This window comes from Peromyscus leucopus, chromosome 19, assembly GCF_004664715.2.
Source record: "Peromyscus leucopus breed LL Stock chromosome 19, UCI_PerLeu_2.1, whole genome shotgun sequence".
NCBI lineage: Eukaryota > Metazoa > Chordata > Mammalia > Rodentia > Cricetidae > Peromyscus > Peromyscus leucopus.
The window spans coordinates 972,447-991,690 of NC_051079.1; the positions used below are offsets into that span (position 1 = coordinate 972,447).

Below are 19,244 nucleotides of genomic sequence, written 5' to 3' on the forward strand. Positions count from 1 at the left end.
TAGTTACCTGAGAGAGAACATAGTTGAGCAGTCAAACATGCCTTTGAAGTAGGATAAGTGTATGATCAATCCTTGGGAAATATTAAACTTTCTAAAACTGGGTCTTCTCATCTAAAAACTAGAAACAATAATAGTTCTTCAATAATGAGGTGTCCTGGCCATGAAATAAGACTCCCCACATAATTCAGTGGTCACTAGTTTCTCTAAGATCTAGGAGACAGAAATCATTTCCAATTATTCACGTTTGTGTCTCAGGACCTGACACAAGTGTGAAGAAGTGTGTGTTGAAGGAGTAATTGATGTAGTGCTCTAGTGTGAATTAAAGCAATAACCATGGGGATGGAAAAAATAAACAGCACAATACACAGAGAGAGAAAGGCTTCTCAATCCTCAACTTCTTTTGGTTTAAGTCCTAAATATTGCTCAGGTCTACCCCAGCCTCTTTATCCTAACTGTGCCCATATAGGCTTCTGAGTAGTCTTTGCTTCCTTGTGAGCAGCTTCCGGAATACCACCCCAGGGCTCATCTACTCACAGCTGAAATGAGAACATGGGTTTTGTTTTTTGTTCAGGATGGACTCTGAACTCCTAAGCCCTTTCCTAACACTCCCTCCTCTCACACTGGGAGTCGAGCAGTGCTGACAGGTTCGGATCTTATCTTTAAGACATAGTGTGCTGTTTCTTTCCTTCATGCTTCTACATTTGCCTGCAAATCAAAGGAAATACTAAACAATGTCTTTAAGTTTCTCTTCCTAATAGAGTTAGGAGGTTATAGTTAAGGTCATCTCTGCAGAACCACAGCTCGTGTCTGCTGGGTCTTGTCCCACACTGTTCTCCGCTTCCTCTTCTCTCTTTAAGAACCTCATCCTGTAAGCATACCACCTATAACTTACTCCTTCCTGCCAGCGTATCTTTGCTACAGTCACCAACCTGTTTCCACCCCCGCTTGTCAGACGTCATGGCACACGGTCATTCACGTGTGCTCCTCACCTTTGTTAGGCCCTGGTTCCTTTCCCACTGCTCTTTCCCCATCTGCTTCGCTTTCCTTTGTGTGCTTTTCAAATTGCAGTGTTTCTCATGGTTTGCTGCTTAACAGTTCAACATATTTGGACCACCTGGACCAGTACAAGGATTAGCTGTGTGGTTGATGTCTTCAGGCCCTGTTTGGTTTGTGTGCTCTGGAGTCCTGAGCTCGGGTCCTGAATTTCTATCTACCTACTGAAAAGATTCTTCCTCTATTCCTCCACCCCTGATTACAAGAATTCCTAAATCAGCCCTTCCGACACTCTTGCAGAAACTTCTTATGTTCAGTTGGTTGGGTTTTCTACCAGTGAACTCTCTCTCCAGCTCTTGCAGAAATATTTAATCTCTGTACATTACTGTTAAATTATCTTCTATTTTTTAAAAATCTGATTGTTAATTTTAGTTTTTGAAACTGGCTTTTTCCTACTTCTAGGTTGAAATTCAGATTCCTAATTTGATATAGAAAATCCTTACAAGACTAGCCCCACCATACTTTAAAGTTTTCTTCTCTGGCTCTTTAACCGACCCACAGCCCACCTGGGGAATCAACCCAACATGCAACAGTTGCCTTTCATTATGTCTTAAGTATACCATGCCTGACAGGCTGTTGTATTGACTTGTGAGGCCCTCCCAATTCTGTTTAATGAATTCCTACCCTATCTCCTAAAGCCACCCCAGCGTCCCCTTTCTCTGATGTTATCTCCTCCAGAGCTTCGGTATTCTCTGAGCAGGGTCTGCCTTCACCTCTAGCTTGGGATCTCTGTGAGCTTAGAGACTGTTTCTCATCTCTCCTAGTTTACAGTACTTTCTAGGTGAACAAATGCATGAAATCGGGGAATAGGAACAGCTTCTACTCTAATAACACAGATCGATCTGAATACATTGAGTTGACAGATTGAAATAGAGGGGACAGCAAGACAGAAGTCTTGTTTTATAGACTTTTCTGATTTGGGAACAGCAACTCAGAACAGATTGTCTTGTCGATAGTGTGGGTGCAGCAGTCACAAACCAAGACAGTACACAGCATTACATTGGATGAACCACGGGAAAGCATTTCATAGTAAGTAGGGAAGAGGCCGGCTGTTGGAATTGTAGAATCCCTCTGGCTATTTCAAAATCATCTGGTTCCTTCTCCTTTTCCTCTGCTGTTTGGAGATGGAAGGGGCAGAATGTAGCTTCTTACCTTTTTCTTAAATAGTGAGAGACAATGAGCAGGAGAGAAACACACATTGTGTCCACCTCACAAAATCACCAGTAAATTCACAAAAACTCCAAGCTTCCTTTTAGCCAGATATGGTAATTTATATATTATATATATATATATAATTCCAGCACTGGGGAGGTTGAGGCAGGAGGATCATGAGTTAGAGGCCAGCCTGGACTCTATAAAAAGGTTCTATCTCAAAAAGCAAATAACAAACAAATAAAAGAGAATTTCTTGTTAAATTTTTTTCTTAAGAATTTTTCTGTCTGGTGTGGTCATGCACGCCTTTAATCCCAGCACTTGGGAGGCAGAGGCAGGTGGATCTCTGAGTTCGAGGCCAGCCTGGTCTACAGAGTGAGTTACAGACAGACAGGGTGGTTACAGAGAAACCCTATCTCAAGAAGAAAAAAAAAAAGAATTTTTCTTTATGTGTATGAGTATTTTGCTTGCATGTGTGTGTACTGAATGCATGCCTGGTGCTCACAGAGACCAGAAGACATGTACCAGGCTTTTTCTTTACGGGCCACCAACCAGCTCCCAAATCATGACACAGAGACTTCTTATTAGTTATGAATGCTTGGCCTAGCTTAGGCTTGTTTCTGGCTAGCTCTTTTAACTTTATCTACCTTTTGCCTCAGGTTTTTTACTTTCTTTCCTCCTGTCTGTCTTACTTTTACTGCTTCTCATGTCTGTCTGTCTGGCAGCTGCCTGGCTTCTGGCCCTGGGCATGCCTCTCTCTTTCTCCATCATTCTCTTCTCCTTCATCTTCTCTCATTCCTCTGGAGCCTAGATTTCTCTTCCTGTTTATTCTCTCGGTCCACCAGCCCCACCTACCCTTTCTCTGCCTCACTATTGACTGTTCAGCTCTTTATTAGACCAGTCAGGTGCCTTAGGCAGGCAAGGTGAAGCAAATGAACACATCTTTACATAATTAAACAAATGCAGCATAAACACACCTTTACTTAAAGTAATATTCCACAGCATAAACAAATGTAACACATCTTTGCCTAGTTAAAATAGTATTCCACTACAAACTGTCAGACCTCTGGAACTGGTGTAGCAGGCAGTTGTGAGCTAGCCACCATGTGGGTGCTAGGAACCAAACCCCATCCTCTGCAAAAGGAGCAAGTGCTCTTAGCTCTCTCCTGGGTTTTTTTTTTAGTGGAAAAATCACATTGGAGTGAGGATTCTGTTTACCTTGTTTTTGTTTTTGTTTTGTTTTGTTTTGTTTTGTTTTGGCTCCTTCCCTCTGTCTTTTTGCTGCTTAGAGCCTCTAGAAATAAATTCTTGCAAACCAAATTAAGAACACTAAGAAGCTCCCACATCACAACCAAGTTAGTTTCATCCCAAGGATGCCAAATTGACACCATATAAATGGAAGAGAAGTTTGACAAGGTTCAATATGACTTCATGATAAAAGTGTTATTCATTAAGCGGCACTGTTTACTGTGTGAGAAAAGCCATGAGGTACAACAAAACCCACTGTCAGAGTTTATTAAGGGGAGGAAATAGAAGGGGGTGCTTAGGCCTCTGGAAAGATTGTGCAGGAAGAGAGGAAAGAGGTAAGTGGAGCCTGCTTTTATAGATTCCCATCGCACTGTGTGCAAATTATGTGATCATGTGATCAAGTAAGGCCCTAGGATGACTGGCATCCTATCTGGCTACTGGACAGCGCATGTGCAGTCATGGAGCTGGGGGAGTGGCTAGGAATTCTAACAAAAAGTCCTGATGAAATTCAGAATAGATATGTAACATAATGAACACACTATGTGTGACAAACAGCCAACCAAGAAACTAGGAAACCTATCCTATAACTTAAAAAAAGAAAAGAAAAGAAAAGAAAAGAAGCCAGGAAGTGGTGACTCACGCTTTTAATCCCAGTACTCCAAAGGCAGAAGCAGTTGGATCTCTATGAGTTCAAGGCCAGCCTGGTCTACAGAGTGAGTTCCACGACAGCCAGGACAGTTACCACAGAAACCTTGTTTCAAAAAACCAAAAGAAAAAACAAAAAAAGAAAAAAGAAAACCTAGGAATAAACCTAACCAAGAAGATAAAAGACTTACAACGAAAACTTTAAGAAACTGACGTAAAAATTAAAAGGCACCGGAGGTTGGATAGATCTTTCATGTTCCTGGATTGACAGAATTAATATTGTGAAAATGTCTATATTTTATCAAAAGTAATGTACAGATTCAATGTGATCCAATCAAAATTTTAATGGCATTCTTCACAGAATTAGAAAAAAAGAATTCTAAAATTCACATGTGAAAACTAAGCAAACTTAAGCAGGAAGGACACTTCTGGAGGTGTCCCAATATCTGACTTCAAATTATACCATCGAGCAATAGTGACCAAGACCGTCTAGAAATGGCACAAAAACAGATATGCAGACCAATAGACCAGAATTAAAGACCCAACAATAAGCACATACCACTTATTACCATCTAATATTTTGACACACAAATTGTCAAAAACATAGTGGGGAAAATGGCAGTTTATTTAACAAATGCTACTAAGAAAACTGAATATCCACCAGCCAGAGGACGGAATTAGTTCTATATCTCTCTCCCTCACACAAAAACATCATTTAAAAATGGATTGAAAATACAAATTTAAAACTTGAAACCTGAAGCTGATCATTCAGTTCTCAGAAGAAGAATCACCAGTACTATAAAAAGTGTCCAATGTGGGGCTGAGCACATGGCGCCAAGGCTGAAGTCCTCACAACTTCCCTCTCTGGAGCTCCTGCTCACTGTCCTCTGACCCAGCCAAGCCCTTCCTGTGCTTCTATTTACAGAGATACTTTATTGATGCTGTATTAGTGACAGGAAATGGAATCCAGTAACAGATATTGTGCTGTTTGTCTTTTAAACCCAGTCTTACTCCACCACGGAGTTGCATCTCAGCCCCTTGGATAATTCAGTGTCTAAAATGGTTTCTTTCTTTCTTTCTTTCTTTCTTTCTTTCTTTCTTTCTTTCTTTTCTTTCTTTCTTTCTTTCTTCCTTGGTTTTTTGAGATAGTGTTTCTTTGTGTAGCCCTAGCTCTCCTGGAACTAGCTCTGTAGAACTAGACCAGGCTGGCCTCGAACTCACAGAGATCCACTTGCCTCTGCCTCCCAAGCACTGGGATTAAAGGTGTGCACTACCACCACCTGCTAAAACAGTTTCTTAATAATTTAAAAATTATTTCAGCATAATGAAGGCAATAATTTTTCTTTGGTGTTATAATGTTTTAATTCTAATACAGTCTATCTGGGCTGTAACCAATAAACCTTTCAGTGTGTAGCCAGCCACATATATAAATGATTAAAATATTTTAAAATATTTTGACTGCCTACTGTGTTGGAGAGTATCATAACAGATGCTGTGATGGTTGCATATGTGCTGCTGAAGCAAGCACAATGCTGTGACTTTAGGAGAATCAGCTAAGTATAGTTCATGTTTTCACTATACGGCTCAGAAATGAGTGAACTATTGGGAAGGAGATGAACAAGGTTCCACAAGAGCCTTCAGCGAAGGACTGAGTGGCTGAGAAGGCATCCTTGAATTGAGGTCTAAAGGATGAAAGAAATTTAAGTAACAAAAACAAAAGACAGTGGGTGGTAGCACAGGAAGAAGACTGTAAATACTGGAAGCTTGATCATTGTTTCTGAGCTCAATGTTAGGAGAAACACTTTATCCAGAGAGCATCAGAGAATCTGGAAAGTTTTTAGCAAAAGATTGTCATGATTTAATTTGCACATTATGCAAGAAGTGACTGGAGGATATCAGAAGTGAGGACAGTGACTAGGGAAGAGGTTTCCACTCCTGCCATGAGGGCCTCTTCCAGAGCTCCTTGTGTCCTTCAGGACCTGCTGAAGTGTCTTGTGTGGCCTTTGAAATTGCACATCGTCTCTTGTTCAGTATTTTGATAATTGCATTAGTTAGGCCTGATGCAGCAGGAGGTGTAGATGAGTACAGCCCCTCCAAGATAGCTTCCGCAGACTGAATTCTGTGGGACTTCATCACTTTCTTGCTGTGCAGTGGATGAAGAGGAAATTGAGAACCCATCTACAAACAGAGGAAAACTAGGAACACAACAGGAAATTCAGAAGGGAGGAAATCTTCAGAAACCATCAAGGGTTGGAAAGAGGGCTCCAGAGGACAGGCACCTGCTGCCAGTGTTTGGTATGGGAACCCACATAGTGGAAAGAGAGAACCAACTCCAGGAAGTTGTCCACTGAGATTCATAGGCCTTCTGAGACATGCATATACCCACACATATGTGATAGCATACATGTATGCACACACACACACACATACATGTGCACCTGCACACACACACATGCATACTAATTTATTATATGTAAAAAGAAGTCAAAAGGAAATATGAAAGGAGGATGAGAGGCATGCTTATTGAGCTTTACCAACACAGATATTAAAAACCAAAAGCTCTTTCTTCACAACAGGTTTAATATGGCACTGGCTCATCTCTCCCATAACCTGTTTTTTTCTTAAAATTTATTTTATTTTTGTCAGCCTGAATGTCAGTGCACCATGTGTGTATAATGCCCAATGGGTCCCCAGAGCTGAAGTTACAGATGGTTGTGAGCTGCCTTGTGGGTACTGGGAACCAAACCTGGGTCCTTTGTAAGGGCAGCCAGTGCTGCCGATGGCTGGGCCATCATCTCTCCAGCTCCTGTAACGTGTCTTTGAAGAGAGTTTTCTCTGTCTTTTCTTTGGCAGTGTTAATTCCCTCACAGATGTTCTAATAAAGTTGTCAACTCTACTGATACTTTAATTAGAATTGCATTATTATTTTGTTTGGGAAATATACAACTTTATAGTGATTAGACTTTTCTTTAAGAAATGTAATATGCTCCTTTGTGTAGAAACTTTCACTTAAATTACCTAAAAGTTTGATCATTTAAGAAGTTACAGCGGGGCTGGGGGATGGTTCAGAGGTGAAGAGCACTGGCTGTTCTTCCAGAGGTCCTGAGTTCAATTCCCAGCACCCACATGGTGGCTCACAGCCATCTGTAATGAGATCTGGTGCTGGCCTGTAGTCATATATGCTGTATACATAATAAATAAATAAATCTTAAAAAGAAGAAGTAGTAGTTAAAGCATGTCTGCCATTACCATGACTCCAAATACTATTTTTCCAGTTGTGAATGAGGTTTCTTCCCTGCCTCTATGGCACTATATTTTTTTCATTAAAAAAATTTATTTTTTTAACTAACAAAACATTTATTTACTTATTTGTGTTGTATAACTTGATGTTCTGATATATGTATAAATTGTGAAATGACTAGATCAAACAAATTAGCTTATTTGTACCTTGCTTAGACTTACTTAAAATCTGCTTTTAGCCATGTTCAAATCATAGAATACATTATTACTAACTATAATCAATAGATATCTTGCACTTATTATCTTTCTTGCTGAAATTTTGCATCCTTTGACCAACATCTCTTAGTCCCCAGGCCTGCAGCCAATTTTCTCTCATACATATACATATATATTCTTTTATTTATTTATTTATTTATTATTTATTTATTTATTTATTTATTTATTTATTTATTTATTTATTTATTGAGACAGGGTTTCTGTGTAGCCCTGGCTGTCCTGGAACTTACTTTTTAAATTATGTATATGTGTATCTGTGTGGGTGTGTGCGCAGGTGCCTGACAGGCCTGAGAACTCCTGGAACTGGAGCTACAGGCATTGTGAGCTGTCCAGTGTGGGGACTAGGCATTGAACTCTAGCCCTCTGGAAGAGCAGTACATGTGCTTAACCACTGTGCCATCTTTCCAGCCCCCAGCTCAGTACTTGGTAAGCACTAGTTTATACTCTGCTTCCAGGCACTTGACATGTTTGTATTTTACATATAAGTGAGATGATGTAACATTTATCATTCTGTGTCTGTTTCACTTGACACAATATGCTCCAGAGTCATCTCTTGTCCCAGTGACATGGTTTCCTTCTTTTTTTTATTTTGTGTATGTATATGCATTATGTAGTATGCATCTCCATGTATATGTATTAACATGTGTATGCACATGTGTGTACACAGATATGTGTGATGTGTGCATTTGGAGGCCATAGGCTGATGTCGTATGTCTTCTTCTATTGCACCCACCTTGATTTATCGAGGTGGTAGCTCTCATTTGAACCTAGAATTTGCCTATTTCGACAGTCTAGCTTGCCTGTTTTGCTGGCCCCGGGGATCCCCTCCCTGTCTGTCTCCCAAGCACTAGGATTACAGGCTAGTTACCATGCTGCCCATTTACATGGCTCTGGGAATCTGAACTCAAGTCCTCATACTTATGTGACAAGCACATTCCCAACTGAGCCATCTCTCCCCAGCCCAATTTCCTTTCAGTGAGTGAAAGGGTGTGTGTGTGTGTGTGTGTGTGTGTGACATTTTTCTTTATCTTTTTATTCACTAGTGAACATTTAGGGTTATTTCATGTCTTAGCTACTGGGAACAATGCTGTAACAAACATGGGAATACAGATACTAACTTTTATTTTCGATGAATATGTAATAGTTTCCTCGTTTATCCACAATTGACACATTGTAAGTCCCCCAATGCTTGAAAGTGAGGTAGTGCTGAACTCTTTAACTTACCATGGGGTCATGTCTTAATAAAACACTGTAACTTAAATATGTATTGAATGCACATAACCTACCAAGCCTTGTGCTAAACAGAGCAGTAGGCCATACAGTGTGTGTCGTTTACCCTGTGATGGTTAGCTAATTGGAAGCATTGCCTCCCTGCCTCTACTCGGTATCACAACTGAGTATTATATCACCCCTTGCTATCCTGAAAAAAAGATAAAAATTTAAAAGTTTGAAATACAGTTGCTGGTACAGAAATTGCTTTTGTACCTTTGTAAAGTAGAAAAAAATTGTAAGTTCAGTGATCATAAATTGGAGATCAATGTGTATACTGTCTTCCTTCTGCAGACCTAAGGTAAGGTTAAATTATACATGAAGCACAGTGAGAGCCTAACAGCCTCTTTATAAGCTTGAGCAATTACAACACTAAGTGTGATCACAGTTGCTTACACCCAAGAGTTAATTATTTGAGGAGCTCTGAGTAATGGAACCTCAGGAAGCAACACAGTGGTGGGATCCCCATCCAAACAGCCATGGATTGCTGGGTAGGATGGATGCTCTGACTTTAAATTTCTAGGGAACTGCCATACTGTTTTCCACACTAGCTTATGTTCCCAGCGACAGCAAGTGTTCCCTTTTCTCATGTCCCCTCTAGCGCTCGTCATCTTCTGTCTTTTGGAAGACAGCCATTTTAACAGGTGACCTCTTTCGGTGGTTTTGATTTGCATTTTCCTGGCGGTTAGTCATGCTGATAATTCATGCACTTTTGACCATTTGTACATCTTTTATTAAGACGCATCTATAAGTGTCTTTGTCTGTTTTTTGTCAATGTATATATTTTCACTTTCCTGATTAAATTTACTCCTAATTGTTTTATATTGCCTTTGTAGGAATTGAAAATTGAATTTTTGGGGCAGTTTATTTCGTTGTTTGAGCTCCTTATATATTTAGGGTTTAACTCCTTATTAAAGTGTGATTTAGAAATATTTTCTCCCATTCTCTAAGCTGTCTTCACTCTCTCCTTCCATTTGCTGTACAGAAGCTTTATAATATGACATAATCCCCCTTGTCAATTTTTGCTTTAATTGCCTATGCTTTTGGAGTCCTACCAAAAAAATCATAACCCAGATCCATGTCATAAAGATTTTCCCAAGTGTGGTCTCCTAGTAAGCATTTTTTGTTTGTTTTGTTTTTCACTATGTAGCCCTAACTTCCTGGAACTTGGTATGTAGACCAGACTGCATCCAACCTGCCTCTCCCACCTGAGCGCAGAGATTAAAGGGGTGTGCCACCATGCCTGGCTAGAAAGTAGTTTTGTAAGTTTCAGGTCTTATATTCAGAATTTAGAAAACCATTTTGAATTGCTTTTGTCAGTTGTGTGAGATAAGTTTGTGATTTTATTGCATGTTGAACATCAGATTTTCCCAACAGTTTATTGTGAGTTCTTAGCATCTTTGTGGAGGATCGATTGGTAGCATGTGACTTTATTTCTGAGTCCTCTAGTCTGCTCCATTGGTTTATTTTTATGTCAGTGTGGATGTTTGTCTGCCAGTTCTGTGCTGGTCTGGTCACCACAGTTCTGAAACCAGTTTTGAAACCTGATGATCTGATTCCTTCAGGGTTTTTTGTTTGTTTTGTTTGGTTTGGTGGAGGACTGTTTAAGAAATTTTTGACTAGTTAGTGTCTATTGTGACTCCACACAAATGTTAGGATTCATTTTCTATTTTTGCGAAAAATATTGTTGGAATTTTAATTGCACTGCATTAAATCTGTTGGGTATTTTTTTTAGTAATGTGGGTATTTTAATAATACTATTGTTGTAATCTTTGAAAAAATCAGCAATTTTCTAGTTTTCTTTTTTTTACATCAATTTAATTCACCAATGTGTTGTATTTTTTAGTGGATTTTTTTTTTTTTACTTTGCTGGTTAAATTTATTCTTAATTTTAAAATTTTTCCTTGTGGGGTTTAGAAGTTGAATTTTATTATTATTGGCAGTTTAATGTTAGCACATATGGATGCTGCTAACTTTATATGTTGATGTTTTTATTAGCTTTACTCTATTTGTTAGTTCTAACAGTTTTTGTGGAGTCTTAGGGTATTCCATATAGAAGATCACGTCATCTACAGAATCCATCAGTTTGTATTTAGTCTGGAAATGTGTTGCTTCTAATTCCCTCCCTCCAGAGAAGACAGGTGCGTGCTAAGTGTCTGTCCAATCTGGGACCTGACTCCTGACACAAGCAAGTTCCCTGTGCTCAGTGCATCTAACTACAAACCCCAGTCAGGCCTGGTTGAGCTTACTGTTCTCATTTGTAGCTCTTTCTTTGCTCATTTCCAAGTAGCGATATGTATCTTAAAGCGAGACTCCGGGTGTCTTTATTTTGGTTGTGTTTGGTTGTTTGGTGAGTAGGTTTGGCTTTGTTTTCTCTTTTTTCTTTTTCTTGTATAGCCCAGCAGGCTTTCCATCTGTAGCGCTATTTCTGCCCAGTTTCCCACGTGCTGCACTACAGGTGTGCACCAACAACCTTGGCATAGCCTTGTAATTTTGAAATGTAGCGTCACTATTTGAGGAATTGTCTCATCTCTGGTCACTTCTAAGCCAAACAGGAAATGTTTTTTTTTTTTTTTCCTTTGAGGTCCAAATAGCACCAAATAGTCTATTGCACTAAATAAATATTTAATGTAGATTGAATGTTTCCTGTCTGGTAGATCAATTACTTTTGTCAATTCTCTGAGGAAAACATTTGTTTCTTTATGTTCTACAGTAGGCTAAGAAATTTGCTTTCCTAAATATTATTACTTACACTAGGTTTTTTTCCAGTGATATGAAATTTCATGGCCTCGGGCTTTTAATTACTCTTTTTTCTCATTTAATATGTGCTGTTTGAATGTTTATATCACCTCAAATATAAATCTCAAAATCATTGGTCTGGTAGCACACAATAAAATTATTTCCTAAAAGAATTGAGTTTTCTAAACTTTTTAGTATTTAAGGGTATGAAATGAAAAACATTTGTTCATGAGATAAAAAAGATGTTTGCAATAGAGTTTTAATAGAAATTAAAATTTAAAACCCTCAAGACAAATTATTCTTTCCCGTTAGTTGACAAATACTTGCATTTATTGAATCAGTCACATCCTTATTTATTGGTTAGATTTTTGTTAAAGCATTATATTTAAATTAAACACATTTTCTCTTTGGAGTCTCTGTGAAGTCAGTGAAAACACTTGAAAGGCTCCTATTTGTAGGTATTCTGTAAAAGGCTTTCTTCTAGATGAGGCATGGTGGACAAAATCACCAACATGCAGCAAATCTGGTTAACTGCACAAGACCTGCACAAGAGAAGAAGAGTTAAAAAGACACAAGTTCATCACAAGAGAACCCACAGAGACAACTAACCTGGGCTTGTGGGACCTCACCAACACTGGACCGACCTAGGCCTGCTACATATGGGAGACAGTTGTATGGCTTGGTCTACTTGTGGGACTCCTAGCCATGGGAGTGGGCCCATCCCTAAATCTTTGGCAGGCTTTTGGAAGCCTATTCCTCATACTGGGTTGCCTGACCAAGCCTTAATATGAGGGGAGGAGCTTAGTCCAATCTCAACTTGATGTGCTGTGCTTTGTTGACACCCATGGGAGACCTGCTCCTCTCTGAACAGAAACAGAGGAGGGGTGGATTGGGGGGGGGTGCTCAGAGGGGAGGTGGGAGGAGGGAATGAGAGGAGAGGAGGGAGAAGATGTAAAATAAATGAAAAAAATCGCCGGGCGGTGGTGGTGCACGCCTTTTTATTTTTTATTTTTTGGTTTTTCAAGACAAGGTTTCTCTGTGTAGCTTTGGAGCCTGTCCTGTATAGACCAGGCTGGCCTCGAACTCAGAGAGATACACTGCCTCTGCCTCCTGCCCGGCTTAGCTATGGTTGAGTTGAAGGCCAGTGTGGTCTACAGAGCAAGTTCCAGGATAGGCTCCAAAAGCTACACAGAAAAACCCTATCTCAAAAAACAACAAAAAATAAAAATAAAAAAAATTTCAAAAAGAATGAAGGAGAAAAAAAAGACACAAGCCAGGCAATGGTGGTACATGCCTTTAATCCCAGCATTCAGAAAACAATTAATAAATAGATAAATAAATAAACGAATGAATAAATAAATAAATAAATAGATAGATAAATAAATTAAAAAAAAAAATCCCAGCATTCAGGAGGCAGAGGCAGGTGGTGGATCTCTGAGTTTGAGGCCAGCCTGGTCTATAGAGTGAGTTCCAGGACAGCCAGGACTACAAAGAGAAACCTTGTCTCCAAAAACCAATAAACAAACAAAAAAATATCTAAATAGACACAAACAGAAAGGGTACTAGCTAAGAGGAAGAAATCAGCAATAATGGGGGCTGGATAAGAGAGTGAGTATAACAGAATGCATTCTATACATGGATATGATTGTCAAAGGTAAATAAATTTAAATAAATAGAAAGTTTTCAATTTGTGAGAACATTGTCACTACAGAAAATATTCTCGGCATGTTGTCAATATGACATTCAAGTGGAACTCACCAGTATCAGTTAAAAAATCGAAGTCATTTAAATAAAACTTGAAAATGAACAGACAGAAAAAGTATATAAATACCTTCTATTCTCTTTTCTGAGAAGCACGTTGAACATAATTATGAAATGAGTAAGTCATACCTGGTGACAAAATGTCCTCTGTAAGAAATAATCCCACTGCAGTTAACACATGACAATCTGATTTACATAACCATTATCGCTGGCTGGAGCTGGAAGGTTGTGAGTTGACATGCTTGGTAAGAAGGGACATAAATCAGCTGAGTCATAATGAATCTCTTATCTGTCTTTAGGTCTTTTTGACCCAGGAGTTTGTGACCTATGAAATCTTTACTTTTTGTGATTTGTTAAAATATTTTACAGTGCATGGATTTTAAGTGATATCATACTGCTGGAAGCTGACTAACATGGCCAGGGAAGAAATGTGTTGGGACAAATTGGAAAGAGCTTAAGAAGTTCTGCTAACAGTTGAGGCAAGTGAGACAGAGGCTGCAGTTGGGACACCCTCCGCTTTCCCCACCTAGAACAAGGAGATCCTGCCCTTTACCCTCGTGTCTGCAGTGCTCCGTTACTCTGTGGCCTCACATTTCATGATGCCATTGACAAGAAAATGTGCCCAAACCCTGAGTTGCGCATGTTCTTGCATGTGGTTGAGGAAGCCTGTGGGTTGTTTATAAGGCATTGCACATCCGAGGCTGCAGAAGAGACAGTGAGGACTTGGGGGAGTGCTCTTGTCTGGGAAGGGAAGCGTCCTAGACAACATTACAGCTCTTGTCCAGAAGCCAAATGGAAGATAAATCACCGCTGGCCACCTCGCTTATTATTGAATGGTTCAGCCCTGGCCTTTTACTGGAGGACTCCCAGGGTTTTGAAGTGCAAATAAGATGGGGAAGGGTAAACCCTTTCAGGACTTCGTGTTGATGGATTTTCCCCTGTGTGGGTTTCTAGCCCTGACTGTGATCTGGAAGCCACCCTCAAAGAAAGAAAAGTCTTTGCTTTGTTTTTGACCAGTCAAGCACTAAGAACTTTCCATAGGGGTGTGCTTTCCATGCATGCACATGGATCTGCTGTGTTCAGAAGAAGATCGTGTAATTGGATCTTTTGGGAGCCCTTTGCAGGGGTGCTGTCCTTTCAAGGTCACATCTCGCTTGCTATTGATGCCCAAGTTTGAGAGTACTCAAGGACATGCTATTTTGGGCTCAGTAGTTTAGGAGAATTACTTTGAGCAAGTTCATAGTAGACAAAGCCGTCTACAAGATGATAGTCTTTCTGTAATTATTTAATCTTTTTCTGTTGACTTACCAAGTTGTTTACATTCATTTCATTATTTTGTGTATTTTTTGCCAGCCTTAAAAATAAAATAAGAAATTCTGAGATTATAAAAAATTGTACTATGGTATTTATAAAGAAGCCAAAGTAAGGATGTAAAGGAGACATGTAAACGTTTAAAAAAGAGGTCTTAGTTTATGGCACTAATTTTTTTAATTCCTCAAATAATTTAAACACAACAGATAAAACATCTTTTAAATTTCATGGTGATTTTTGAAACAGAAATATGAGAGGAGTCATTACAGACTACAAAGTTATCTCAATTTTAGCATAATTTAAAGGCTTAAATATGAAAAATTTTAAGAAAAATTAAAATATTTCCTAGGCAAATATTATCATTTACATTGCTCACAGTTCATAGAAATATTGTTGGTGAGCCTTTCCTTGGACGTTCTGAGGTCTTTAGATGAACCGTCTGTATTTGTTGTTTCTGTCCTTTTTTGAGAATGAGAATGTACTTCTCTAGAACAGAGATTTACCTTTATGTCTCTTGGTATTTGTTATAAAAATGGGTTATTAATCTCCATAGTTGACATTGATCACAGTGTTTTAATTTAACCTCCAAGTTGTTTTTTTGCCTATTTGTTCTTCAGAATTTCCCCCTCCTGGTATTTAAATGTTAGAAGTGTACTTATTTCCCATTGGATTTGAAATAAGAACAAAACCCCAAACTCTAGATCAGCAGAACCTCCTGCATGTATAGCTTCCTTGGCATTGGTTTGTTGCTGGGAGATGTTCACATGACCTCTCCTTTGTCAGAAGAGAGTCTGCAACCCTTCCCAGGATGCTCTCCTGTTCACTGTCTTTTAAACCCACGTTGGAGGTTGTCTAATTAATGAATGGTGAGCTTTTCTATTCTGAGCTACGCATACTGTTGACATTGTGTCACATGTTGCTTTTTAATTTCTGATGTACTTAATGTGTTTTTAATTTGCAAAGCACGAGTGTTCCTTTCACAGCAGTAATAGAGTCAGCGTTTCTGAGTCCAGATATTGCTTTATGCAAACAAGGGGTAAGGTGAAAAGGGCTGAAGTGAAGCCTTGGGTTTCCTGCAACACACACGTCAATGAATTTCACTTTGAATATTGTTCAGTAAAAGAAGGCACTTGAGAAAGGCTTTTCTTTCCAAGAACGTCTTTTGCCTCTTGGCGAGTGAATTGCCCCAATATAAAAGCACTGGGGGGAGTGAGTTACAGAGTGAAAAGGCAATCCACAAATGATCACTCTTTTCTGCCTTTGATTGTGTCAGATTGTGTTGTGTGTGTGGCAATTGTTTTCTTTTTCACTTAGAAGACGTTTATGGTCCGATGTCTGTCAAGTCAGACCCTGTCCTAAGGTTGCGGTTGTATTTCTCTGGAGTTCCTGGAGGTGATGTTATCTTTTGTTCACTCAGCAGTGTGGTTGCTCTGGAGAGCATCTGTCACTCTAGGCATTACAAGATGGATGGGTCTCCAGTGAACTGCTGGGTGAAGCAAATGGTGAAAACAAGAAAAGACAAGAGGTTTCAGGTCTGCAGAGGACAGACAACAGGGAAACACTTAGAACTCAAGAGTAGGCTAAGCAGTAAAGGAATCGAGAGCAGGGATGGACCAGTGTCGGTTTATAAACATCTTGCAACTCAGAATCTTTTGGTGGCTTGTTGTGGTCTGAGGGAGTGATCTGCATCATGGTAACAGTTTTATGCTTCTGATTTCCTAAGTGTGTGTGAGTGTGTGTGTCCGCATACGTATATATGTGTGTGTACGGAAGTGTTGGGAAATAACAATAATGGTAGGGATGGTTTATGAAGATTTTCCTTTAAAACATTTTAAAGATTAAGCTAAAAATTGAACACTTAGCCATTTCAGTTCACTTTCTCTTTTTCCCTTTCCCCCTTTCTTTTTTATAAGCAGCTGACAGCCGGTAGATGTTAAAACACTTGAAAAGTTTTGGCCGTGTAACAAATATCCTTACTGTTTCCTAAATGCTTTGTGGAACTTCTGCCAGGAGCACTGAGAGTTCTGTGCCTAATGAAGGCTGAGGCGGGTTTTAAGTTATTTTAAATTATCTCCAATTTCATTTAATGGGTTCTGTGGTGGAAGAAAATATATAATTTTTATTGATCTGTCAGACGTTGGAGGTTTGTATTGTACTTGTTTTGTTGGTAATGGTCACAGTGTATAAATCCTTACTCATACAGAGTCTCTCCTGTGGGACATGAGGGAAGGAAGTTGCCTCGGGGTAGAAAATGGGAAAGGAGAGGGCAGTGTAACTAAAAACAAAAAATGATTTGTCAAACTTTTTGGCATTTGTCTATGAAAAAGACCATCGGTTGAAAGGCAAAGAAATTGAGATGGTTGGAAGCTTTCAGCTGCACAAACGGTGGAGTATCTCCTCCATGGGCGTAAATAATAGATGAAAGAGTAAGAGCGACAACAGAGGTCGGGCCCTTTAAGAAAATGTGTGCAGCCTGAATAGGGGTCTGTGGCCAGGGCCAAAGGTCTTAGCTCTGAGTGTAATTAGAAGAAAATACAAAAATGTCATTACTAGCAGGTGAAGTGTGCAGCACGTGGCTAAAAATTAGCAATTTTAGACTCCAAAGCTATTGGAATTGGATTATTGACCTTTTTAAAAATCATTAAGATACCTGCAGAGTCAGACTGTTCTCACTGGCGGTAATGCAGTTTGACCTCATTGACCATATGGGGCAATCTTGGGTTTGGATTAGGTAGAAAGGCTCCCGATTCTGAAAAATGCTATTTGTGCGTGTGTGAGCTTGGAAATCTAGAGCTTGTAGTTTTCATTATTCTTTTGTAAGAAGGCTTCTTCCAATAATGAGAGGTTAAGACAAATATTTTTATTACCAAATCTGAAATGTTTCTTTTCTCTCTTTCAAGATGACATAAAAAGAAAGTACAAAGACTTAGCATGACTTCAAGTATTTTAGTGTTGTAAAATATTCATATTGCACTTAGTACATTCTTAAAAAACTGAGACTCTTTAGTTTTCTTTTTTTAGACACAGTAAAAATTACTTCAAGTTATGTATAAAAATTAATGACAAGTTGCTTTAATTCATTTAAGGCTTTACTGATTTATCATATTTTTCATTCAATGGTTTATATCTACCGTAATCTACTTAGCGAAGAGAATAATAGGCACACTATTCAATCAACTGTAGGTAATTATAATTTATTTAATATCTTCTAGAAAGACACTGCTCAGAAAGTTAGGAAATAGTTCTTTCTCTTCTTGCAATTTTTCTTCCTGGAAATCATTATGGAATTTCAAAAAGTAGAAAAATATTTCAGTATAGTTATATTTGACCTTTTTATATTTCTTTGAATAAATTAATTTTAGACAAATATCAGGGATTGTAAAATTCCCAAATGCCTCAAAATAAGAAAATTATCTTACATTAATTCTATTCCAAGATAGAAGTAGTCTGTGGACTTTTACTGCTGTGATGACTTGTCAAAAACACTCGCTCAGCTTGAACTGAGGGAAGGTGGGGAGAGGTCTAAGAAAAACAGGAATCATTTGAGTATATATTCGAGGGTAGTTGTCTGAGGGGTTTAGGAAGAGAGGGCATATTTATGTTTTCCCCTTGTAATGGGTAGAGTTAGGTAGGACTTTGGTAACTTCTGTAATTTTGTAGAATTTTAGATATGTAGATTGTTATATTGTAGAATAAAGGGCACTTAGAAATAACTTGTGGTTTTATGCATTCTATGTTTTTATAGGTGCAAAGAACCCTGAAGAACATTGTGATCTTGAACAAGCTCCCTGAGATGTTGACTGCCTAGCTAACCATGAACATGATTCAAAAATGTTAATGTATGAACTAAGGTATTGTGTGATTATATTCCTCTTCTCAAACTTTCCCTGGTCAAATTGGTTTCGTTAAGTTAATTTACAGTTTAAATAAAGTTACTGTGTTTGGTTCTTTAAGCAGGTGCTTATGTGCACTCCTGTCCTGTTCTTACCCACCCTGCATGCCTGTCTGCTCTCCATCTTCTCAACTCCCCCAGTTACACTTACTCAGGAATAAGTTTTTCTCCCAACTAGCTCTGTATTTCCTGTCTACATTAATTGGAAAAAATATGAATTCAAGGGCTAAAGAGAAGGCTCAGTAGGTAGAAGCACTCACTAATTGGTTCTCTAGAGCACTGAAGTTTTCCCATCACTCATATCAGGTTCTCTACCTGAAACTACAGCCCCAAGAGATCCAAGGACCCCTGAAGGCCTCCCATGGCATCCCCACACATGGCATCCCCACTCAGACATGCACACACATACACATAAATAAAAATAAATCTCTTTACAATTTTTTTTGCATCTTTTTTTCCTTTTTTTTATTATTCTTTGAAAATTTCATCCATGTATCTATTATGTCTTGACCATACTTACCCTCACTCCCTCCAAGAATGTACTTTTTGGTTCCTCTTTGGTGACTATAATTTTCTTTCCAGTTGTCTGATAAGAGACTTCCAGGTTCTTGGTTATATAGAAAAAACTCAACCTGTATTTAGTGGTCACATATGTTTA

At 38.8% G+C, this 19,244-nt stretch overlaps 1 protein-coding gene across 1 annotated transcript in view; it reads left to right on the top strand.

The window, feature by feature from the left end:
• Positions 1-19,244, top strand: part of Greb1l (GREB1 like retinoic acid receptor coactivator) — a 248,203-nt gene that overhangs the window by 101,675 nt on the left and 127,284 nt on the right. The window contains exon 2 of the mRNA XM_028876702.2: positions 18,440-18,545. The gene's annotated coding sequence lies outside the window, so the exon portion shown is untranslated. The remainder of the gene's footprint in view (positions 1-18,439; positions 18,546-19,244) is intronic.